This window comes from Ranitomeya imitator, chromosome 2 (assembly GCF_032444005.1).
Source record: "Ranitomeya imitator isolate aRanImi1 chromosome 2, aRanImi1.pri, whole genome shotgun sequence".
Classification (NCBI taxonomy): Eukaryota; Metazoa; Chordata; class Amphibia; order Anura; family Dendrobatidae; genus Ranitomeya; species Ranitomeya imitator.
Window position 1 is genome coordinate 838629621 of NC_091283.1, and position 26419 is coordinate 838656039.

Below are 26419 nucleotides of genomic sequence, written 5' to 3' on the forward strand. Positions count from 1 at the left end.
TTTTGGCTAAGTCGGGGTTTCATGAAACCCGATCCGACCCCTGTGCGGGGTCGGCCATGCGGTACGCGACTTTCGCGCCAAAGTCGCGTTTCAATGACGCGAAAAGCGCCATTTCTCAGCCAATGAAGGTAAACGCAGAGTGTGGGCAGCGTGATGACATAGGTCCTGGTCCCCACCATCTTAGAGAAGGGCATTGCAGTGATTGGCTTGCTGTCTGCGACGTCACAGGGGCTATAAAGAGGCGTTCCCGCCGACCGCCATCTTACTGCTGCTGATCTGAGCTTAGGGAGAGGTTGCTGCCGCTTTGTCAGAAGCAGGGATAGCGTTAGGCAGGGTCCATTAACCACAAAACCGCTTGTGCTGCAGCGATTTGCACTGTCCAACACCACCCTCGGTGTGCAGGGACAGTGGAAGTTTTTTTTTTTTTTTTTTTCCCCTCAGCGCTGTAGCTCATTGGGCTGCCCTAGAAGGCTCCCTGATAGCTGCATTGCTGTGTGTACGCCGCTGTGCAAACCAACTGCTTTTTTCAAAGCACAAATCCTCTTGTTCCTTCCTTTCTGCACAGCTATCTTTTTTGTTTGTCCACACTTTTTATTTCATTTGTGCATCAGTCCACTCCTTATTGCTGCCTGCCATACCTGGCTGAGATTACTGCAGGCAGGGAGATAGTAGCTGCCTGCCATACCTGGCTGAGATTACTGCAGGCAGGGAGATAGTAATTGTAGGACATTCCCTGTTTTTTTTTTTTTTTTTTTTTTGGTGGGAGATTAAGATTGGCAATTTGGCATTTCTGCTAGAGTGCCATCCCTGTGTGTGCCATCTCTCTCACATAGTGGGCCATAGAAAGCCTTTTCATTTTTCTGTATTTTTTTTTGTGGGGTGTATAAATTCTCCCTGATAAAAATACAGTGGGAGATTAATATTGGCCTTTGGGCTTGTGTGCCAGTCCTGAGTGTGCCATCTCTCTCACAAATAGTGGGCCATAGAAAGCCTATTTTATTTTTTTTGGGGTTTTATAAATTCTCCCTGAAAAAAAGGGAGATTAATATTGGCCTCTGGGCTTGTGTGCCAGTTGTGAGCGTGCCATCTGTGCCAGTCCTGAGCGTGCCATCTCTCTCACAAATAGTGGGCCATAGAAAGCCTATTTAAATATTTTTTTGGTTTTATAAATTCTCCCAGAAAAAAAGGGAGATTAATATTGGCCTCTGGGCTTCTGTGCCAGTCCTGAGCGTGCCATCTGTGCCAGTCCTGAGCGTCCCATCTCTCTCACAAATAGTGGGCCATAGAAAGCCTATTTTATTTTTTTTTTGGGTTTTAGAAATTCTCCCTGAAAAAAGGGAGATTAATATTGGCCTCTGGGCTTGTGTGCCAGTTGTGAGCGTGCCATCTGTGCCAGTCCTGAGCGTGCCATCTCTCTCACAAATAGTGGGCCATAGAAAGCCTATTTAAATATTTTTTTGGTTTTATAAATTCTCCCAGAAAAAAAGGGAGATTAATATTGGCCTCTGGGCTTCTGTGCCAGTCCTGAGCGTGCCATCTGTGCCAGTCCTGAGCGTCCCATCTCTCTCACAAATAGTGGGCCATAGAAAGCCTATTTTATTTTTTTTGGGGGTTTTATAAATTCTCCCTGAAAAAAAGGGAGATTAATATTGGCCTCTGGGCTTGTGTGCCAGTCCTGAGCGTGCCATCTGTGCCAGCCCTGAGCGTGCCATCTCTCTCACAAATAGTGGGCCATAGAAAGCCTATTTAATTTTTTTTTTTGTTTTATAAATTTTCCCTGAAAAAAGGGAGATTAATATTGGCCTCTGGGCTTGTGTGCCAGTTGTGAGCGTGCCATCTGTGCCAGTCCTGAGCGTGCCATCTCTCTCACAAATAGTGGGCCATAGAAAGCCTATTTAAATATTTTTTTGGTTTTATAAATTCTCCCAGAAAAAAAGGGAGATTAATATTGGCCTCTGGGCTTCTGTGCCAGTCCTGAGCGTGCCATCTGTGCCAGTCCTGAGCGTCCCATCTCTCTCACAAATAGTGGGCCATAGAAAGCCTATTTTATTTTTTTTTTGGGTTTTAGAAATTCTCCCTGAAAAAAGGGAGATTAATATTGGCCTCTGGGCTTGTGTGCCAGTTGTGAGCGTGCCATCTGTGCCAGTCCTGAGCGTGCCATCTCTCTCACAAATAGTGGGCCATAGAAAGCCTATTTAAATATTTTTTTGGTTTTATAAATTCTCCCAGAAAAAAAGGGAGATTAATATTGGCCTCTGGGCTTCTGTGCCAGTCCTGAGCGTGCCATCTGTGCCAGTCCTGAGCGTCCCATCTCTCTCACAAATAGTGGGCCATAGAAAGCCTATTTTATTTTTTTTTTTGTTTTATAAATTTTCCCTGAAAAAAGGGAGATTAATATTGGCCTCTGGGCTTGTGTGCCAGTTGTGAGCGTGCCATCTGTGCCAGTCCTGAGCGTGCCATCTCTCTCACAAATAGTGGGCCATAGAAAGCCTATTTAAATATTTTTTTGGTTTTATAAATTCTCCCAGAAAAAAAGGGAGATTAATATTGGCCTCTGGGCTTCTGTGCCAGTCCTGAGCGTGCCATCTGTGCCAGTCCTGAGCGTCCCATCTCTCTCACAAATAGTGGGCCATAGAAAGCCTATTTTATTTTTTTTTTGGGTTTTAGAAATTCTCCCTGAAAAAAGGGAGATTAATATTGGCCTCTGGGCTTGTGTGCCAGTTGTGAGCGTGCCATCTGTGCCAGTCCTGAGCGTGCCATCTCTCTCACAAATAGTGGGCCATAGAAAGCCTATTTAAATATTTTTTTGGTTTTATAAATTCTCCCAGAAAAAAAGGGAGATTAATATTGGCCTCTGGGCTTCTGTGCCAGTCCTGAGCGTGCCATCTGTGCCAGTCCTGAGCGTCCCATCTCTCTCACAAATAGTGGGCCATAGAAAGCCTATTTTATTTTTTTGGGGGGTTTTATAAATTCTCCCTGAAAAAAAGGGAGATTAATATTGGCCTCTGGGCTTGTGTGCCAGTCCTGAGCGTGCCATCTGTGCCAGCCCTGAGCGTGCCATCTCTCTCACAAATAGTGGGCCATAGAAAGCCTATTTAATTTTTTTTTTTGTTTTATAAATTTTCCCTGAAAAAAGGGAGATTAATATTGGCCTCTGGGCTTGTGTGCCAGTTGTGAGCGTGCCATCTGTGCCAGTCCTGAGCGTGCCATCTCTCTCACAAATAGTGGGCCATAGAAAGCCTATTTAAATATTTTTTTGGTTTTATAAATTCTCCCAGAAAAAAAGGGAGATTAATATTGGCCTCTGGGCTTCTGTGCCAGTCCTGAGCGTGCCATCTGTGCCAGTCCTGAGCGTCCCATCTCTCTCACAAATAGTGGGCCATAGAAAGCCTATTTTATTTTTTTTTTGGGTTTTAGAAATTCTCCCTGAAAAAAGGGAGATTAATATTGGCCTCTGGGCTTGTGTGCCAGTTGTGAGCGTGCCATCTGTGCCAGTCCTGAGCGTGCCATCTCTCTCACAAATAGTGGGCCATAGAAAGCCTATTTAAATATTTTTTTGGTTTTATAAATTCTCCCAGAAAAAAAGGGAGATTAATATTGGCCTCTGGGCTTCTGTGCCAGTCCTGAGCGTGCCATCTGTGCCAGTCCTGAGCGTCCCATCTCTCTCACAAATAGTGGGCCATAGAAAGCCTATTTTATTTTTTTTTTTGTTTTATAAATTTTCCCTGAAAAAAGGGAGATTAATATTGGCCTCTGGGCTTGTGTGCCAGTTGTGAGCGTGCCATCTGTGCCAGTCCTGAGCGTGCCATCTCTCTCACAAATAGTGGGCCATAGAAAGCCTATTTAAATATTTTTTTGGTTTTATAAATTCTCCCAGAAAAAAAGGGAGATTAATATTGGCCTCTGGGCTTCTGTGCCAGTCCTGAGCGTGCCATCTGTGCCAGTCCTGAGCGTCCCATCTCTCTCACAAATAGTGGGCCATAGAAAGCCTATTTTATTTTTTTTTTGGGTTTTAGAAATTCTCCCTGAAAAAAGGGAGATTAATATTGGCCTCTGGGCTTGTGTGCCAGTTGTGAGCGTGCCATCTGTGCCAGTCCTGAGCGTGCCATCTCTCTCACAAATAGTGGGCCATAGAAAGCCTATTTAAATATTTTTTTGGTTTTATAAATTCTCCCAGAAAAAAAGGGAGATTAATATTGGCCTCTGGGCTTCTGTGCCAGTCCTGAGCGTGCCATCTGTGCCAGTCCTGAGCGTCCCATCTCTCTCACAAATAGTGGGCCATAGAAAGCCTATTTTATTTTTTTTTTGGGTTTTAGAAATTCTCCCTGAAAAAAGGGAGATTAATATTGGCCTCTGGGCTTGTGTGCCAGTTGTGAGCGTGCCATCTGTGCCAGTCCTGAGCGTGCCATCTCTCTCACAAATAGTGGGCCATAGAAAGCCTATTTAAATATTTTTTTGGTTTTATAAATTCTCCCAGAAAAAAAGGGAGATTAATATTGGCCTCTGGGCTTCTGTGCCAGTCCTGAGCGTGCCATCTGTGCCAGTCCTGAGCGTCCCATCTCTCTCACAAATAGTGGGCCATAGAAAGCCTATTTTATTTTTTTTGGGGGTTTTATAAATTCTCCCTGAAAAAAAGGGAGATTAATATTGGCCTCTGGGCTTGTGTGCCAGTCCTGAGCGTGCCATCTGTGCCAGCCCTGAGCGTGCCATCTCTCTCACAAATAGTGGGCCATAGAAAGCCTATTTAATTTTTTTTTTTGTTTTATAAATTTTCCCTGAAAAAAGGGAGATTAATATTGGCCTCTGGGCTTGTGTGCCAGTTGTGAGCGTGCCATCTGTGCCAGTCCTGAGCGTGCCATCTCTCTCACAAATAGTGGGCCATAGAAAGCCTATTTAAATATTTTTTTGGTTTTATAAATTCTCCCAGAAAAAAAGGGAGATTAATATTGGCCTCTGGGCTTCTGTGCCAGTCCTGAGCGTGCCATCTGTGCCAGTCCTGAGCGTCCCATCTCTCTCACAAATAGTGGGCCATAGAAAGCCTATTTTATTTTTTTTTTGGGTTTTAGAAATTCTCCCTGGAAAAAAAAAGGGAGATTAATATTGCCCTTTGGGCTTGTGTGCCAGTACTAAGCGTTCCATCTCTCTCTCTCTCTCAGTCAGTGGGCCATAGAACGCCTATTTTTGGTTTTATTTGTTTTCTAAATTCTCCCTGAAAAAATCATTTTATTTTATTTGGTTTCTAAATTCTTCCTGATAAAATCATATTTTTTTTATTATTTTTATTTCTAAAGTCTCCCTGAAAAAAAAAAAAAAAAAAACAACCAAAAAAACAGTGGGAGATTAATATTGGCCTTTCTGCTTGTGTGCCAGTCTTGACTCCTGGGTGTGCCATCTCTCTCTCTCTCTCTCTCTCTCTCTCTCTCTCTCTCCAATTGTGGTCCATAGAAAGCCTATATTTTTTTTCCTTGATTTGGGTTCTAAAATCTACCAGAGAAAATAACTACATCAATCATTGGTAGAAAAATATTGGCCTCTGGGTTTGTGTGCCACTCCTGACTCCTGTGTGCGTCATCTCTCAGTCAGTGGGCCATAGAACGCCTATTTTTGGTTTTATTTGTTTTCTAAATTCTCCCTGAAAAAATCATTTTATTTTATTTGGTTTCTAAATTCTTCCTGATAAAATCATATTTTTTTTATTATTTTTTTTTCTAAAGTCTCCCTGAAAAAAAAAAAAAAAAACAGTGGGAGATTAATATTGGCCTTTCTGCTTGTGTGCCAGTCTTGACTCCTGGGTGCGTCATCTCTCAGTCAGTGGGCCATAGAACGCCTATTTTTGGTTTTATTTGTTTTATAAATTCTCCCTGAAAAAATCATTTTATTTTATTTGGTTTCTAAATTCTTCCTGATAAAATCATATTTTTTTTATTATTTTTTTTTCTAAAGTCTCCCTGAAAAAAAAAAAAAAAAAACAACCAAAAAAAACAGTGGGAGATTAATATTGGCCTTTCTGCTTGTGTGCCAGTCTTGACTCCTGGGTGTGCCATCTCTCTCTCTCTCTCTCTCTCTCTCTCTCTCTCTCTCTCTCTCCAATTGTGGTCCATAGAAAGCCTATATTTTTTTTCCTTGATTTGGGTTCTAAAATCTACCAGAGAAAATAACTACATCAATCATTGGTAGAAAAATATTGGCCTCTGGGTTTGTGTGCCACTCCTGACTCCTGTGTGCGTCATCTCTCAGTCAGTGGGCCATAGAACGCCTATTTTTGTTTTTATTTGTTTTATAAATTCTCCCTGAAAAAATCATTTTATTTTATTTGGTTTCTAAATTCTTCCTGATAAAATCATATTTTTTTTATTATTTTTTTTTCTAAAGTCTCCCTGAAAAAAAAAAAAAAAAAAAAAAACAGTGGGAGATTAATATTGGCCTTTCTGCTTGTGTGCCAGTCTTGACTCCTGGGTGTGCCATCTCTCTCTCTCTCTCTCTCCAATTGTGGTCCATAGAAAGCCTACATTTTTTTTCCTTGATTTGGGTTCCAAAATCTACCAGAGAAAATAACTCCATCAATCATTGGTAGAAAAATATTGGCCTCTGGGCTTGTGTGCCACTCCTGATTCCTGTGTGCGTCATCTCTCACTCAGTGGCCCATAGAAAGCATATAGTTTGTTACATTTGTTTTCTAAATTCTCCCTGCAAAAATCTATTTTTTTTTTTTTGGGGGGTTTCTAAAGTGTTCCTGAAAAAAATAAAAATAAAAAAAAAATAATAGTGTGACATTAATATTAACATTTGTGCTTCAGTGACAGTCCTGCGTGTGGGGCATCTCTCTAATTTGCAGCCACCAAAAAAAGAGTGTGTAACATTGGGCCTGATTTTCGCTGTGGTCTCACCAACCTGTAAAGGGGTAGCTAAATCATACTGAAGTTATAGCTCACCGTGTAAGTTGTGTGACTGCAACAAATAACGTTAGTTTGGTTACGTTTTTAAAACAATGAGGAAGTCTAGTGGAAGAGGTCGTGGCCGGGGGCGTTCATTGTCAGCTGGTAATGAGGGTAGTGGTAGTGGTGGAGCATCAGGTGGTCGTGGGGGAAAAAATATTGCACCTAAGTCTGGAGCTGTGGAGCCAGGTTCGTCGTCCGGCTACACAAGGCCTCGAACGCTCCCTTTTCTGGGATTAGGAAAACCGCTTTTAAAGCCGGAGCAGCAAGAGCAAGTTTTGGCTTATCTTGCTGACTCAGCCTCTAGCTCTTTTGCCTCATCTCGTGAAACTGGTAAAAGTAAAAGCATCGCGTCGTTAGTGGATGTTCACGGTCAGGGACAAGTCACTTCCTTGTCCTCTTCAGCAAAAACAACAACAGAGAAGAATGCAGCAGGCGACACAACGGGTTACTCCATGGAGCTCTTTACACATACCGTCCCTGGCTTAGAAAGTGAAGCAGTTAACAGTCCATGCCCATTACAAATTGAATCTGACATGGAGTGCACTGACGCACAGCCACAGCCAGACTACTATGCTGGTCCTTTGACTCAGACCACAACATTGCCCTCGCAGGGTGCTGATCAAGAATCAGACCCTGATGAGACTATGTTGCCCCATCACGAACGCTATACCACCGAACGACACGGTGACACAGACGAAGTTGCGCAGGAGGTACAAGAAGAGTTATTAGATGACCCAGTTCTTGACCCCGATTGGCAGCCATTGGGGGAACAGGGTGCAGGCGGCAGCAGTTCTGAAGCAGAGGAGGAGGAGGGGCCGCAGCAGGCATCAACATCGCCACAGGTTCCATCTGCCGGGCCCGTATCTTGCCCAAAACGCGTGGCAAAGCCAAAACCTGGTGGAGGACAGCGTGGCCATCCGGTTAAAGCTCAGTCTGCAATGCCTGAAAAGGTATCCGATGCTAGAAAGAGTGCAGTCTGGCATTTTTTTAAACAACATCCAATTGATCAGCGCAAAGTCATCTGTCAAAAATGTTCTACTTCCTTAAGCAGAGGTCAGAATCTGAAAAGTCTCAATACTAGTTGCATGCATAGACATTTAACCACCATGCATTTGAAAGCTTGGACTAACTACCAAACGTCCCTTAAGGTTGTTGCACCCTCGGCCAATGAAGCTAGTCATCAACGCAACATCCCTTCCGGCAGTGTAGGACCACCATTTAGCGCACCACCTGCTGTATCTGTGCAGGTATCTTTGCCAGGCCAAAGCAGTCAGGGTCAGGGAATCACCAGTTTCGTAGTAGGAAACACTGCATCTAGGGCACCGGCGGCAACAATACCATCTCCCACCGTCTCTCAGTCTGCCATGTCCACCGGCACCCCCGCTAGTTCCACGATCTCCAGCTCTCCAGTCCAGCTCACCCTACATGAGACTATGGTTAGAAAAAGGAAATACTTAGCCTCGCATCCGCGTACACAGGGTTTGAACGCCCACATAGCTAGACTAATCTCGTTAGAGATGATGCCCTACCGGTTAGTTGAAAGCGAAGCTTTCAAAGACCTGATGGACTACGCTGTACCACGCTACGAGCTACCCAGTCGACACTTTTTTTCCAGAAAAGCCATCCCAGCCCTCCACCAGCATGTTAAAGAGCGCATCGTCCATGCACTCAGGCAATCTGTGAGCACAAAGGTGCACCTGACAACAGATGCATGGACCAGTAGGCATGGCCAGGGACGTTACGTGTCCATCACGGCACACTGGGTAAATGTGGTGGATTCAGGGTCCACAGGGGACAGCAAGTTTGGGACAGTTCTGCCTAGCCCACGGTCTAGTAAACAGTTGTCTGTAGCCGTTCGCACCCCCTCCTCCTCCTCCTCCTCGTCCTCCTGCAGAAGCAAGAGCTCGTCCACAGACCGCAGTCGCACAAACACTCCATCCGCACCTGCCACTGTTGCACACCAGGTCTCCCATTATGGGGCAGCTACTGGCATACGTCAGCAGGCTGTATTGGCTATGAAGTGTTTGGGCGACAATAGACACACCGCGGAAGTTCTGTCCGAGTTCTTGCAGCAAGAAACGCAGTCGTGGCTGGGCACTGTAGATCTTGAGGCAGGCAAGGTAGTGAGTGATAACGGAAGGAATTTCATGGCTGCCATCTCCCTTTCCCAACTGAAACACATTCCTTGCCTGGCTCACACCTTAAACCTGGTGGTGCAGTGCTTCCTGAAAAGTTATCCGGGGTTATCCGACCTGCTCCTCAAAGTGCGTGGACTTTGCGCACATATCCGCCGTTCGCCTGTACACTCCAGCCGTATGCAGACCTATCAGCGTTCTTTGAACCTTCCCCAGCATCGCCTAATCATAGACGTTGCAACAAGGTGGAACTCAACACTGCACATGCTTCAGAGACTGTGCGAACAGAGGCGGGCTGTTATGTTTTTGTGGGAGGATACACATACACGGGCAGGCAGTAGGATGGCAGACATGGAGTTGTCAGGTGTGCAGTGGTCGAAGATTCAAGACATGTGTCAAGTCCTTCAGTGTTTTGAGGAATGCACACGGCTGGTTAGTGCAGACAACGCCATAATAAGCATGAGCATCCCCCTAATGCGTCTGCTGATGCAAAGTTTGACGCACATAAAGGATCAGGCGTCTGCACCAGAGGAAGAGGAAAGCCTTGATGACAGTCAGCGATTGTCTGGTCAGGGCAGTGTACATGACGAGGTACCGGGCGAAGAGGAGGTGGAGGATGAGGAGGATGATGGGGATGAGTATATTTTTAATGAGGAAGCTTTCCCGGGGGCACGGGAAATTGGTGGCGTGGCAAGGCCGGGTTCTGGTTTTTTGAGGGACACAAGTGACGTAGATTTGCCTGCAACTGCCCCTCAACCAAGCACAACCGCAGATTTGACAACGGGAACTTTGGCCCACATGGCGGATTATGCCTTGCGTATCCTCAAAAGGGACACACGCATTACAAAAATGATGAACGATGACGATTACTGGTTGGCCTGCCTCCTTGATCCTCGCTATAAAGGCAAATTGCAAAATATTATGCCACATGAGAACTTGGAACTAATATTAGCAACAAAACAATCAACTCTTGTTGACCGTTTGCTTCTGGCATTCCCTGCACACAGCGCCCGTGATCGTTCTCACACGAGCTCCAGGGGCCAGCAGACCAGAGGTGTTAGAGGGGCAGAAATCAGAAGTGGCGTTGGACAGAGGGGTTTTCTGACCAGGTTGTGGAGTGATTTTTCTATGACCGCAGACAGGACAGGTACTGCAGCATCAATTCAAAGTGACAGGAGACAACATTTGTCCAGTATGGTTACAAACTATTTTTCATCCCTTATCGACGTTCTCCCTCAACCGTCATTCCCATTTGATTACTGGGCATCCAAATTAGACACCTGGCCAGAATTGGCAGAATATGCATTGCAGGAGCTTGCTTGCCCGGCAGCTAGTGTCCTATCAGAAAGAGTATTCAGTGCTGCAGGTTCAATACTAACAGAAAAAAGGACTCGTCTGGCTACCCAAAATGTAGATGATCTAACCTTCATTAAAATGAACCACAACTGGATTTCAAAATCTTTTGCCCCACCCTGCCCGGCTGACACCTAGCTTTCCTATGAAAAGGTCTTGCCTGTGGACTATTCTGAATGACTTTTCCAATCTCGTAATTTTCTTCACCTGATTGTCCAGCATACGACATGTTTCCACCTCACGAAATGGCCAAACTCCCCACACGGGGCCGTGCTATCGCCACTTTGCGCTTGGACCCTTGAGAGTGCTGTTTGTCTGAAGAGGTGGGTGTGGCCGCTTTTGGTCGACGGCACTGCCACTGGGTCCCTCATAGTACAATAAAGTGTCTCTGGCGGTGGTGGTGCGCACCCAACGTCAGACACACCGTTGTAATATGAGGGGCCCTGTGCCTGTACCGCCGGCCACAAGACAGTTCCCCCCCCCAGCTCAAACAGTGCTCTACCACTAGCAAAATTATCTCTCACAGCTTCACCAATGTGTAGTCTAGCCGCTGACATCCTTCAATGCCTGGCACTGACAATACCATTGTTTTGACATTTTTGTTATGTTAGGCCTTCGAAGCCTGTCTGCGGTCCCTTCTTTCTACAACTACTACACTGACCAGGCCACTGCTGGCCGTGTTACCCTGGAACCAATTTAAAAGTGCCTACAGTCAGCCCAATTTTGTTATGTTAGGCCTTCGAAGACTGTCTGCCGTCACTCCTTCCACTAGACTTCCACTGACCATACACTGCTGCCCATGTACCCCTGGAACCAATTTAAAGTGCCTACAGCCAGCCCAATTTTGTTATGTTAGGCCTTCGAAGCCTGTCTGCGGTCACTCCTTCCACTAGACTTCCACTGACCAGACCACTGCTGCCCGTGTACCCCTGGAACCAATTTAAAAGTGCCTACAGCCAGCCCAAGTTTGTTATGTTAGGCCTTGGAAGCCTGTCTGCGGTCACTCCTTCCACTAGACTTCCACTGACCAGACCACTGCTGCCCGTGTACCCCTGGAACCAATTTAAAAGTGCCTACAGCCAGCCCAAGTTTGTTATGTTAGGCCTTGGAAGCCTGTCTGCGGTCACTCCTTCCACTAGACTTCCACTGACCAGACCACTGCTGCCCGTGTACCCCTGGAACCAATTTAAAAGTGCCTACAGCCAGCCCAAGTTTGTTATGTTAGGCCTTCTAAGCCTGTCTGCGGTCCATTCTTTCAACTACTACTACACTGACCAGGTCACTGCTGCCCGTGTACCCCTGGAACCAATTTAAAATTGCCTACAGCCAGCCCAATTTTTTTATTTTAGGCCTTCGATGCCTGTCTGCGGTCCATTCTTTCAACTACTACTACACTGACCAGGTCACTGCTGTCCGTGTACCCCTGGAACCAATTTAAAATTGCCTACAGCCATGTGTTATTATTTTAGGCCTTCGATGCCTGTCTGCGGTCACTCCTTCCACTAGGCCTCCACTGACCACACCACTGCTGTCCGTGTACCCCTGGAACCAATTTAAAATTGCCTACAGCCATGTGTTATTATTTTAGGCCTTCGATGCCTGTCTGCGGTCACTCCTTCCACTAGGCCTCCACTGACCACACCACTGCTGTCCGTGTACCCCTGGAACCAATTTAAAATTGCCTACAGCCATGTGTTATTATTTTAGGCCTTCGATGCCTGTCTGCGGTCACTCCTTCCACTAGGCCTCCACTGACCACACCACTGCTGTCCGTGTACCCCTGGAACCAATTTAAAATTGCCTACAGCCATGTGTTATTATTTTAGGCCTTCGATGCCTGTCTGCGGTCCATTCTTTCAACTACTACTACACTGACCAGGTCACTGCTGCCCGTGTACCCCTGGAACCAATTTAAAATTGCCTACAGCCAGCCCAATTTTTTTATTTTAGGCCTTCGATGCCTGTCTGCGGTCCATTCTTTCAACTACTACTACACTGACCAGGTCACTGCTGTCCGTGTACCCCTGGAACCAATTTAAAATTGCCTACAGCCATGTGTTATTATTTTAGGCCTTCGATGCCTGTCTGCGGTCACTCCTTCCACTAGGCCTCCACTGACCACACCACTGCTGTCCGTGTACCCCTGGAACCAATTTAAAATTGCCTACAGCCATGTGTTATTATTTTAGGCCTTCGATGCCTGTCTGCGGTCACTCCTTCCACTAGGCCTCCACTGACCACACCACTGCTGTCCGTGTACCCCTGGAACCAATTTAAAATTGCCTACAGCCATGTGTTATTATTTTAGGCCTTCGATGCCTGTCTGCGGTCACTCCTTCCACTAGGCCTCCACTGACCACACCACTGCTGTCCGTGTACCCCTGGAACCAATTTAAAATTGCCTACAGCCATGTGTTATTATTTTAGGCCTTCGATGCCTGTCTGCGGTCACTCCTTCCACTAGGCCTCCACTGACCACACCACTGCTGTCCGTGTACCCCTGGAACCAATTTAAAATTGCCTACAGCCATGTGTTATTATTTTAGGCCTTCGATGCCTGTCTGCGGTCACTCCTTCCACTAGGCCTCCACTGACCACACCACTGCTGTCCGTGTACCCCTGGAACCAATTTAAAATTGCCTACAGCCATGTGTTATTATTTTAGGCCTTCGATGCCTGTCTGCGGTCCATTCTTTCAACTACTACTACACTGACCAGGGCACTGCTGGCCGTGTACCCCTGGAACCAACATCAGAAAATATAAAAATAAGTATTTTGCTTATAAAAAAGAAAATACTGGTGAGATATCAAATGCAGACATTTTAACATTAAAAACAAACACACAACTAAAATCTGGTACAGTACTAAAAATGGCCACCAGCTACAATTACTTTCTCCTGCAAGTAGTTAACTGAAAGTTTTTTTAAATTGAAAACACACATATGGCATCCACCGAGTGTTGTCCTGTCGCGTCTTCTTTATATTATTGCCGAGAAGATGCAAAATAATGAAAATAATAAAATCATTAATTACCAAAATAATAGAGAAAGTCAACACCACATTGCAAATAAACATTCATTCCAAATAAAGAAGCAGGGCGCGTCCGAGGGTGAGTATATACCTAATAAGAATATAATCACCCTCGGACGCGCAATGCTTATTTCCAACAGCCTTCCTTCCTAAGAATCAGCCCTTCCGTCGTGTAGAGAGACGTTGTGTTACACTCCAAGGTGTTCCCCAGGTTGCCTTTCCTGAGCTTCGATCTTCCGGCTCTCGTTTAGTAGTTCTTGGAAACTACTCTGCATTAGGCCTTCAAATTGGGTATGGGGTGTAGAGAGATGGTGTGTTCCACTCCAAGGTGTTCCCCAGGTTGCCTTTCCTGAGCTTCGATCTTCCGGCTCTCGTTTAGTAGTTGTTGGAAACTACGCTGCATTAGGCCTTCAAATTGGGTATGGGGTGTAGCGAGAGGGTGTGTTACACTCCAAGGTGTTCCCCAGGTTGCCTTTCCTGAGCTTCGATATTCCGGCTCTCGTTTAGTAGTTGTCGGAAACTACGCTGCATTAGGCCTACAAATTGGGTATGGGGTGTAGAGAGAGGGTGTGTTACACTCCAAGGTGTTCCCCAGGTTGCCTTTCCTGAGCTTCGATCTTCATGCTCTCGTTTAGTAGTTGTCGGAAACTACGCTGCATTAGGCCTACAAATTGGGTATGGGGTGTAGAGAGAGGGTTTGTTACACTCCAAGGTGTTCCCCAGGTTGCCTTTCCTGAGCTTCGATCTTCCGGCTCTCGTTTAGTAGTTGTTGGAAACTACGCTGCATTAGGCCTTCAAATTGGGTATGGGGTGTAGCGAGAGGGTGTGTTACACTCCAAGGTGTTCCCCAGGTTGCCTTTCCTGAGCTTCGATCTTCCGGCTCTCGTTTAGTAGTTCTTGGAAACTACACTGCATTAGGCCTTCAAATTGGGTATGGGGTGTAGAGAGAGGGTGTGTTACACTCCAAGGTGTTCCCCAGGTTGCCTTTCCTGAGCTTCGATATTCCGGCTCTCGTTTAGTAGTTGTCGGAAACTACGCTGCATTAGGCCTACAAATTGGGTATGGGGTGTAGAGAGAGGGTGTGTTACACTCCAAGGTGTTCCCCAGGTTGCCTTTCCTGAGCTTCGATATTCCGGCTCTCGTTTAGTAGTTGTCGGAAACTACGCTGCATTAGGCCTACAAATTGGGTATGGGGTGTAGAGAGAGGGTGTGTTACACTCCAAGGTGTTCCCCAGGTTGCCTTTCCTGAGCTTCGATCTTCATGCTCTCGTTTAGTAGTTGTCGGAAACTACGCTGCATTAGGCCTACAAATTGGGTATGGGGTGTAGAGAGAGGGTTTGTTACACTCCAAGGTGTTCCCCAGGTTGCCTTTCCTGAGCTTCGATCTTCCGGCTCTCGTTTAGTAGTTGTTGGAAACTACGCTGCATTAGGCCTTCAAATTGGGTATGGGGTGTAGCGAGAGGGTGTGTTACACTCCAAGGTGTTCCCCAGGTTGCCTTTCCTGAGCTTCGATCTTCCGGCTCTCGTTTAGTAGTTCTTGGAAACTACACTGCATTAGACCTTCAAATTGGGTATGGGGTGTAGAGAGAGGGTGTGTTACACTCTAAGGTGTTCCCCAGGTTTCCTTGCCATTGCTTCGGTCTTCCGACTCTCGTTTAGTAGTTGTAGAAAAGTACACTGCATTAGGCCATACAAAATGGGTATGGGGTGGAGAGAGATGGTGTGTTACACTCCAAGGTGTTCCCCAGGTTGCCTTTCCTGAGCTTCTATCTTCAGGCTCTCATTAAATTGTGGTTAAATGGAACAACTGCATTTGGCGTACTAGTTGGTTTGGGGCCTACTATCGGTGTCTGCCACTCCTTGCTGTTCTCCTCCACTGAACAAAGCTGTGCCGCCTGTTTACTACGGTTGCCAATTTTGAACTGCATTTCGACTACTTACTGATTTGGCCCTACTCTCTGTGTCAGCCTCTCATTCCAGTTGTCCTCCACTGCAATGCCCCCTGGTTATTCCTGTGTTACCAATTTTGAACTGCATTTAGCCCACTTTCTTCTTTGGGCCTATATCTGTGTTTCCACTTCATCGTGCCCATTGCCCAGCCAGTGATAGATGAGTCTGCTGGTACATTGACCCATAACGCAACATTCCCCGTGCACGCTACACAACAACATTGTGACCCTGCTGAAAGTCAGGTTGCTCTTCCCGCATACCATACCACCTTACACGGGGACAAAGAGGAAGGTGCAGATGAAAGTGCAGGTTCCTTCATCAGGTGGGGGGAGGAATACTAGTTGGCGACGTCACTGGCACAGGGCCTCTCATAGTACGCAAAAGTGTTGCTGCCGGTGGGAGGCGCCCCCGCCGTGCAAACACACCGCTGTACTTTGAGGGGCCCTGTGCCAGTGCCAATGCCAACGAGTGGGCCCCCCCTGCTTGCTCAGGTTCACAGCACTTGCAAAGTTGAAATACTTACCTCTCCCTGCTCCACTGCCGTGACGTGGTCCAGATTTCCTGGGCCCACTAATTACTTGAACCAGCCCTACCCCCCACAACTTTAGCCAAATGACCCCCAATTTCAAATGCCTTCCAATTATTATAAGGTAAATTACGCTTGACAAGCTTCATTAAGAAGAATGGATGGTTTTGACATTAAAATGGCCACTCTAGGTGTTTTCCTGGCCCCCACTCACTGCCGACTATGCTGCCCCATTGACTTGCATTGGGTTTCGTGTTTCGGTCGATCCCGACTTTACGTCATAATCGGCCGATTTCACTCGACCCGACTTTGGACATAGTCGGGTTTCGCAAAACCCGGCTCGACTCTAAAAAGGTCAAGGTCGCTCAACTCTACCCACGAGTACTAAGGGAACTAAGTAATGTAATAGATAAACCATTATTTCTTATTTTTAGGGACTCTATAGAGACAGGGTCTGTTCCGCAGGACTGGCGCATAGCAAATGTGGTGCCAATATTCAAAAAGGGCTCTAAAAGTGAACCTGGAAATTATAGGCCAGTAAGTCTAACCTCTATTGTTGGTAAAATATTTGAAGGGTTTCTGAGGGATGTTATTCTGGATTATCTCAATGAGAATAACTGTTTAACTCCATATCAGCATGGGTTTATGAGAAATCGCTCCTGTCAAACCAATCTAATCAGTTTTTATGAAGAGGTAAGCTATAGGCTGGACCACGGTGAGTCATTGGACGTGGTATATCTCGATTTTTCCAAAGCGTTTGATACCGTGCCGCACAAGAGGTTGGTACACAAAATGAGAATGCTTGGTCTGGGGGAAAATGTGTGTAAATGGGTTAGTAACTGGCTTAGTGATAGAAAGCAGAGGGTGGTTATAAATGGTATAGTCTCTAACTGGGTCGCTGTGACCAGTGGGGTACCGCAGGGGTCAGTATTGGGACCTGTTCTCTTCAACATATTCATTAATGATCTGGTAGAAGGTTTACACAGTAAAATATCGATATTTGCAGATGATACAAAACTATGTAAAGCAGTTAATACAAGAGAAGATAGTATTCTGCTACAGATGGATCTGGATAAGTTGGAAACTTGGGCTGAAAGGTGGCAGATGAGGTTTAACAATGATAAATGTAAGGTTATACACATGGGAAGAAGGAATCAATATCACCATTACACACTGAACGGGAAACCACTGGGTAAATCTGACAGGGAGAAGGACTTGGGGATCCTAGTTAATGATAAACTTACCTGGAGCAGCCAGTGCCAGGCAGCAGCTGCCAAGGCAAACAGGATCATGGGGTGCATTAAAAGAGGTCTGGATACACATGATGAGAGCATTATACTGCCTCTGTACAAATCCCTAGTTAGACCGCACATGGAGTACTGTGTCCAATTTTGGGCACCGGTGCTCAGGAAGGATATAATGGAACTAGAGAAAGTACAAAGGAGGGCAACAAAATTAATAAAGGGGATGGGAGAACTACAATACCCAGATAGATTAGCAAAATTAGGATTATTTAGTCTAGAAAAAAGACGACTGAGGGGCGATCTAATAACCATGTATAAGTATATAAGGGGACAATACAAATATCTCGCTGAGGATCTGTTTATACCAAGGAAGGTGAGGGGCACAAGGGGGCATTCTTTGCGTCTGGAGGAGAGAAGGTTTTTCCACCAACATAGAAGAGGATTCTTTACTGTTAGGGCAGTGAGAATCTGGAATTGCTTGCCTGAGGAGGTGGTGATGGCGAACTCAGTCGAGGGGTTCAAGAGAGGCCTGGATGTCTTCCTGGAGCAGAACAATATTGTATCATACAATTATTAGGTTCTGTAGAAGGACGTAGATCTGGGGATTTATTATGATGGAATATAGGCTGAACTGGATGGACAAATGTCTTTTTTCGGCCTTACTATGTTACTGTTACTATGTTACTATTGTGAATAGTGGATCCTGTGTTATCTACTGTATATAGAGGTGTTATCAGTCATTATACAGGAGGAGGAGGTGAGCTGTGACATCGCCTATTGTGAATGTTGGATCCTGTGTTATCTACTGTATATAGAGGTGGTATCATCCATTGTACAGGAGAAGGAGGTGAGCTGTGACATCACCTATTGTGAATGGTGGATCCTGTGTTATCTACTGTATACAGAGGTGTTATCAGTCATTATACAGGAGGAGGAGGTGAGCTGTGACATCGCCTATTGTGAATGGTGGATCCTGTGTTATCTACTGTATATAGAGGTGGTATCATCCATTGTACAGGAGAAGGAGGTGAGCTGTGACATCACCTATTGTGAATGGTGGATCCTGTGTTATCTACTGTATACAGAGGTGTTATCAGTCATTATACAGGAGGAGGAGGTGAGCTGTGACATCACCTATTGTGAATGGTGGATCCTGTGTTACCTACTGTATATAGAGGTGTTATCCGTCATTGTACAGGAGGAGAAGGTGAGCTGCGACATCACTTATTGTGAATGGTGGATCCTGTGTTATCTAATTTATATAGTGTTATTATTAGTCATTGTACAGGAGGAGGAGGAGGTGAGCTGAGACATCACATATAGTGAATGGTGGATCCTGTGTTATCTACTGTATACAGAGGTGTTATCAGTCATTGTACAGGATGAGGAGGTGAGCTGTGACATCATCTATTGTGAATGGTGGATCCTTTGTTACCTACTGTATATAGAGGTGTTATCAATCATTGTACAGGAGGAGGAGGTGAGCTGTGACATCGCCTATTGTGAATGGTGGATAATGTGTTGTCGACTGTATATAGAGGTGTTATCAGTCATTGTACAGGAGGAGGAGGTGAACTGTGACATCACCTATTGTGAATGGTGGATCCTGTGTAATCTACTGTATATAGAGGTGTTATCAGTCATTATACAGGAGGAGGAGGTGAGCTGTGACATCACCTATTGTGAATGGTGGATCCTGTGTTATCTACTGTATATAGAGGTGTTATCAGTCATTGTTCAGGAGGAGGAGAAGGTGAGCTTTGGCATCACCTATTGTGAATGGTGAATCCTGTGTTATCTACTGTATATAGATGTGTTATCAGTCATTGTACAGGAGGAGGAGGTGAGCTGTGACATCACCTATTGTGAATGGTGGATCCAGTGTTATCTAATTATTTAGGGATATTATCAGTCATTATACAGGAGGAGGAGGTGAGCTGTGACATCACATATAGTGAATGGTGGATCCTGTGTTATCTACTCTATATAGAGGTGGTATCATTCATTGTACAGGAGGAGAAGGTGAGCTGCGACATCACTTATTGTGAATGGTGGATCCTGTGTTATCTAATTTATATAGGGTTATTATTAGTCATTGTACAGGAGGAGGAGGAGGTGAGCTGAGACATCACATATAGTGAATGGTGGATCCTGTGTTATCTACTGTATATAGAGGTGTTATCAGTCATTGTATAGGATGAGGAGGTGAGCTGTGACATCACCTATTGTGAATGGTGGATCCTTTGTTACCTACTGTATATAGAGGTGTTATCAGTCATTGTACAGGAGGAGGAGGTGAGCTGTGACATTACCTATTGTGAATGGTGGAACCAGTGTTATCTAATTATATAGGGATATTATCAGTCATTATACAGGAGGATGAGGTGAGCTGTGACATCACATATAGTGAATGGTGGATCCTGTGTTATCTACTGTATATAGAGGTGGTATCATTCATTGTACAGGAGAAGGAGGTGAGCTGTGACATCACCTATTGTGAATGGTGGATCCTGTGTTATCTACTGTATACAGAGGTGTTATCAGTCATTATACAGGAGGAGGTGAGCTGTGATATCACCTATTTTGAATAGTGGATCCTGTGTTATCTACTTTATATAGAGGTGTTATCAGTCATTGTACAGGAGGAGAAGGTGAGCTGTGACATCAACTATTGTGAATGGTGGATCCTGTGTTATCTACTGTATACAGAGGTGTTATCAGTCATTATACAGGAGGAGGAGGTGAGCTGTGACATCGCCTATTGTGAATGGTGGATCCTGTGTTATCTACTGTATATAGAGGTGGTATCATTCATTGTACAGGAGAAGGAGGTGAGCTGTGACATCACCTATTGTGAATGGTGGATCCTGTGTTATCTACTGTATACAGAGGTGTTATCAGTCATTATACAGGAGGAGGAGGTGAGCTGTGACATCACCTATTGTGAATGGTGGATCCTGTGTTATCTACTGTATATAGAGGTGTTATCCGTCATTGTACAGGAGGAGAAGGTGAGCTGCGACATCACTTATTGTGAATGGTGGATCCTGTGTTATCTAATTTATATAGGGTTATTATTAGTCATTGTACAGGAGGAGGAGGAGGTGAGCTGAGACATCACATATAGTGAATGGTGGATCCTGTGTTATCTACTGTATACAGAGGTGTTATCAATCATTGTACAGGATGAGGAGGTGAGCTGTGACATCATCTATTGTGAATGGTGGATCCTTTGTTACCTACTGTATATAGAGGTGTTATCAATCATTGTACAGGAGGAGGAGGTGAGCTGTGACATCGCCTATTGTGAATGGTGGATAATGTGTTGTCGACTGTATATAGAGGTGTTATCAGTCATTGTACAGGAGGAGGAGGTGAGCTGTGACATCACCTATTGTGAATGGTGGATCCTGTGTTATCTACTCTATATAGAGGTGGTATCATTCATTGTACAGGAGGAGAAGGTGAGCTGCGACATCACTTATTGTGAATGGTGGATCCTGTGTTATCTAATTTATATAGGGTTATTATTAGTCATTGTACAGGAGGAGGAAGAGGTGAGCTGAGACATCACATATAGTGAATGGTGGATCCTGTGTTATCTACTGTATATAGAGGTGTTATCAGTCATTGTATAGGATGAGGAGGTGAGCTGTGACATCACCTATTGTGAATGGTGGATCCTTTGTTACCTACTGTATATAGAGGTGTTATCAGTCATTGTACAGGAGGAGGAGGTGAGCTGTGACATCACCTATTGTGAATGGTGGATCCAGTGTTATCTAATTATATAGGGATATTATCAGTCATTATACAGGAGGATGAGGTGAGCTGTGACATCACATATAGTGAATGGTGGATCCTGTGTTATCTACTGTATATAGAGGTGGTATCATTCATTGTACAGGAGAAGGAGGTGAGCTGTGACATCACCTATTGTGAATGGTGGATCCTGTGTTATCTACTGTATATAGAGGTGTTATCAGTCATTATACAGGAGGAGGTGAGCTGTGATATCACCTATTGTGAATAGTGGATCCTGTGTTATCTACTGTATATAGAGGTGTTATCAGTCATTGTACAGGAGGAGAAGGTGAGCTGTGACATCAACTATTGTGAATAGTGGATCCTGTGTTATCTACTGTATACAGAGGTGTTATCAGTCATTATACAGGAGGAGGAGGTGAGCTGTGACATCGCCTATTGTGAATGGTGGATCCTGTGTTATCTACTGTATATAGAGGTGTTATCAGTCATTGTTCAGGAGGAGGAGAAGGTGAGCTGTGACATCACCTATTGTGAATGGTGGATCCTGTGTTATCTACTGTATACAGAGGTGTTATCAGTCATTATACAGGAGGAGGAGGTGAGCTGTGACATCACCTATTGTGAATAGTGGATCCTGTGTTATCTACTGTATATAGAGGTGTTATCCGTCATTGTACAGGAGGAGAAGGTGAGCTGTGACATCACTTATTGTGAATGGTGGATCCTGTGTTATCTAATTTATATAGGGTTATTATTAGTCATTGTACAGGAGGAGGAGGAGGTGAGCTGAGACATCACATATAGTGAATGGTGGATCCTGTGTTATCTACTGTATACAGAGGTGTTATCAATCATTGTACAGGATGAGGAGGTGAGCTGTGACATCATCTATTGTGAATGGTGGATCCTTTGTTACCTACTGTATATAGAGGTGTTATCAATCATTGTACAGGAGGAGGAGGTGAGCTGTGACATCGCCTATTGTGAATGGTGGATAATGTGCTGTCGACTGTATATAGAGGTGTTATCAGTCATTGTACAGGAGGAGGAGGTGAGCTGTGACATCACCTATTGTGAATGGTGGATCCTGTGTTATCTACTGTATATAGAGGTGTTATCAGTCATTGTACAGGAGGAGGAGGTGAGCTGTGACATCGCCTATTGTGAATGGTGGATCATGTGTTGTCTACTGTATATAGAGGTGTTATCAGTCATTATACAGGAGGAGGAGGTGAGCTGTGACATCACCTATTGTGAGTGGTGGATCCTGTGTTATCTACTGTATATAGAGGTGTTATCAGTCATTGTTCAGGAGGAGGAGAAGGTGAGCTTTGACATCACCTATTGTGAATGGTGAATCCTGTGTTATCTACTGTATATAGAGGTGTTATCAGTCATTGTACAGGAGGAGGAGGTGAGCTGTGACATCACCTATTGTGAATGGTGGATCCTGTGTTATCTACTGTATATAGAGGTGTTATCAGTCATTGTACAGGAGGAGGAGGTAAGCTGTGATATCACCTATTGTGAATGGTGGATCCTGTGTTATCTACTGTATATAGAGGTGTTATCAGTCATTGTACAGCAAGAGGAGGTGAGCTATAACATCACCTATTGTGAATGGTGGATCCTGTGGTATCTACTGTATATGGTATTATCAGTCATTGTACAGGAAGAGGAGGAGGTGAGCTTTGACATCACCTATTGTAAATGGTGTATCCTGTGTTATCTACTGTACAGTATATAGAGGTGTTGTCTCTCATTTTCCACTGATTCACTCCCTTTAAGAGCCTCCTCTCCAATACTGTCATTGAGTTTCCCTTGCCATGTCATCCCTGTTTTTCTTACATGGAGTCTTTGGTGACTGTGCAGCGCCCCACGGTCCTGGTCGTTGCAGTAATATCGTTCTCCTCTAGGGGGGAGTGGTGTTATGTTTGGAGGCAAAGAAGGACAACTGAAATCCAGGTATCACAGGCATGCAACACATTTCACACTCCAGTCCACCAGGGGGAGCTCTGCTCCTATTTATTAGGGCACTCCCCACACTTAGGTAAAACTCGTTGCCTGGGGAGGAAGTTAGGGAGTTGCCGGCTGAGCTTCGCTCAGGTATTTGGTCCCTGACAGGGGTGGGATCCTGTCAGAGGCCGAGACAGAAGGACACGGAGCTGCGCCTGCCCCACGTGCGGCAGCTTCTAGAAAGAGACACGGAAAGAGACCTGTATTGTAGAGAGGGTGAAGAAGATGCTAATGGCTGGTGATGGCAGTGAGGAGTCGGCTGCTACTATTTTGCATTGGGGCCAATCAGCTTTAGATTATGTCTCTAGAAAACATTAGGAGGGACCAGAAGAATTCTGAAGATAGATTTGTATGTAAATGGAGTATATGGAGGGTACCTCTGTGGTGTCCACCATTACTTGCACGGCGGTGCCCCTTACTTACATTTCTTATATGCAGTGTGGTCCTATATGTGCTATGTTACTATGTGCACTTTTTACCTGTCTGACTTAGAATATCAAATCAGTCACTTCTTATAGCAAGGGAAAAAGGGGACCTATGTTGTATTCCCACCAAGCAATTCTCATTCACTGTACTACAATGTGGCTCTCGCCCAACTTTCATAGCAGAATGTGGCTCTCAAGGTAAGAAAGGTTGGGGACCCCTGTCATATACTGTACCTCTACCGTGGGGGACCTTCAGAGGTAAACCACATGTATGTGGCAGTGGTATTACTCATGTTCTATAGTATATGGGGTGTAGAAATGCCAGGTAGGCTAGGCTTAAATCCTAGCTGCAGGTTTTGACTCCTACATCTGGCTGGCTCTGCATATAAACAAGCTAGGTGTTCATCTAAGTCGGTCTGCTGGGGAGGCTGACCAGACTGGATGTGTTTTGGAGCTCAAAAGAGAGAGACAAGCCATAATCCCTCTCTGAGAAGAATCTCAGGCTGTGAGTGCCAAACTGTGAGTGTCTGTGGTTGCTATGGACAATAGCTGGGTCTAGCTCAGCCTTATATGAGTAGCCAGAGTCTTTTCTGTTTAGATAGTGACTGGACAAGGCACTTATGTTTATGAGTTTGCTTTTGTGCTGTGCAACCTGTGGAAAGCATTAAAAACTGCATGCGTCTGTTCCAAATCTGCATGGTCTGTGTGAATGCTGCCTAATGCCTACCAGATAGAGTAAAACTCTCCAAGGGATATAATATGTGACCTGTACATGATCTGGACACTATATATGAGGCACTACTTTAGTATAATCATCTCTTCGCCCCAAAAGAGTTGCAGTGTTATATCTTCTGATCTCTACAGCTAAAGTGTGAGCTGTGACGTCCTCTCACTATCCAGATTCCTCCTAAAGCAGCAGCTGCATTCCCTGCCTCAGCTTTTATACAGGCTCTGATGGTTCTTCTTCATTGGCTGTTCTATACGATGACACATGATGATGGGGAAGCCCGTGCGGTCACATCTGAGATTATCTGAGCTTTTTCTGTCTGATACAATCTTCTGCAATGTGTGTAATGACAGCGGACATTTTTTCTGTGTGAATCGAATCACAATTGCTTGAATTCACCAGGTTGAGCAAATTTCTAAAAATTTGATTCTCATCACTGATCTCTCGGGAATATCCATTTTATGCTAACTCTGATCTATTTACAACTTCATGCGCCGCTTTTTACTTTATCGCATAGTGTCACAGACCTACATCGGCTCAATGTAAAGTCAGCTCTTTAAAAGAGATATTTAATCACAAACCAGGGTCTAATCTGGAGGAAACATATGAATTGTTCTAAAACCATGAAGACAAAGCTGGGATTACTGCAGCGCTAAAACCAATTCTAGATGTGAAAGCTTCCGACGTCTGGAGGATCATAAAGGAAAGTTATGGAGATGGAATATTGCAGAGTGTTAAACTAAGATACTGCACTGCAGATGTGCACATATCAAATCCATCCAGCTTCGTATCCCCTCCCCCACCAATAACATGTATCACCACTCCCATGATTATTGATCACCAGCAGCACAGTAATCAGTGCATCCTACAGGCATTGATCGAATGTGACGGCTCCAGTGCAGCTCATCAGCTCAGCGCTCTGGACGTTCCCAGACATGGAGCTGGACATCAGCTACGCAGTTAGATCGCCCCCAAGGACAGTGGGGTACTCGGTACCGGGTCCTTCGGTTCTCAGGGGGATGTCACGGTGGCTGACCCGGTCCGTGGCCCTTGGGACGTCCGAGTTAAAGGGGGGAAAGGTCTTTAAAGGGATATGTTCGTGACGCCACCTGGGGTATTCGGTCAGGGTGACCGACGCTGCTAAGGCGTCCGCTGGGGTGATGTTATGGCAGCTAGATGGTATACCTTCCCACAGGTGAAGTGTATCCCCAGGGCTTCCCAGAGTGTAGATGGTGGATGGTAAGAGGCGCGGTGAAGAATGAGGACACAAGTCTCTTACCTTTACCTCCAGAGCAAGGCATAAAGGACTGTTGCTCCCTCGGTGTTCCGGCTACCGGGATCTTGCGCCTCAGAAGGAGGCAGCCTGTGTAGGGCAGAACTCCTCTGACATCCACTCCTTTGCTCACCTTGAAGGTGAAGCCCAACTGTATGTGAACTCATATTTAAGAAGTCTTGCACTTGCGAGAATTGAGGCAACCGTTGCAAAAAGTAAAGCCTTCCGATATGGTTCTGGGGGAAGTTACGATTCATTTGTCTCATTGAGTTTTGCCCAAACTGAACTTTTCTAACTGTACCTTGAACCCCACCTTGAGGACGATGTATGGCTGAAGTTTCTCCTTGGGTCTGGCTCCTTCATATGTCGGCCTTCGCTGCATTTCACTTGTAATTGTTCAAGACAACATAACAGCCACGTCCAGGTGTTTTCTGCCTACGGCAGTTTACTGATATTGTCCATGTGAGGCCAATTAATTGCGTTGCAGGCACTGGTGAGTTATTAAAATCTTTAATTCATCCAGACATTTCATCGTTATTGTCTACGAAGGATTAGCTTGATGTTCTGCTGCTTCGTGTTGTCTACAATCGGGGAGCGAGGAGCTAAAGGAAGAATACAGAGATAATGCACCTTCTTGTTGTCATAGAACTCTGCTCAAACTGTTCCAGATCCCCTCCAAAAAAAAACTAAGGAGCAATTATTTTCCAAAACTTTGCAGAATAGTTTAGTGACATTGGGTGGCATGGGGGTCTTGTGCACATGGGGGGGGGGGGGTTACAGTCCTGTATTATGGAGCCTTATGTGCTCGTCATATCAATCTCACCTCTGTAGCCCGTATACATCTGTAAATCAGTATTGTACATGGTGTAAAAGCTTCATTGTTCATCATTACTAAAAAGGCAATATACAAATTAATTAAAAATCGTGTTCTTCAATCAGGTAACGACATCTAGTCAATAGTCACGAGACATGAGGCGATTGCAGCCTGGTCACTGACTAATTGATGGTTTGTTTTGAGTTAAAGCATATAATAT

At 45.0% G+C, this 26419-nt stretch overlaps 1 protein-coding gene across 1 annotated transcript in view; it reads left to right on the forward strand.

The window, feature by feature from the left end:
• The window catches only part of SORCS3 (sortilin related VPS10 domain containing receptor 3), a 770211-nt gene that overhangs the window by 536768 nt on the left and 207024 nt on the right, over nucleotides 1–26419 (forward strand). The gene's annotated exons all lie outside the window — the stretch shown is intronic.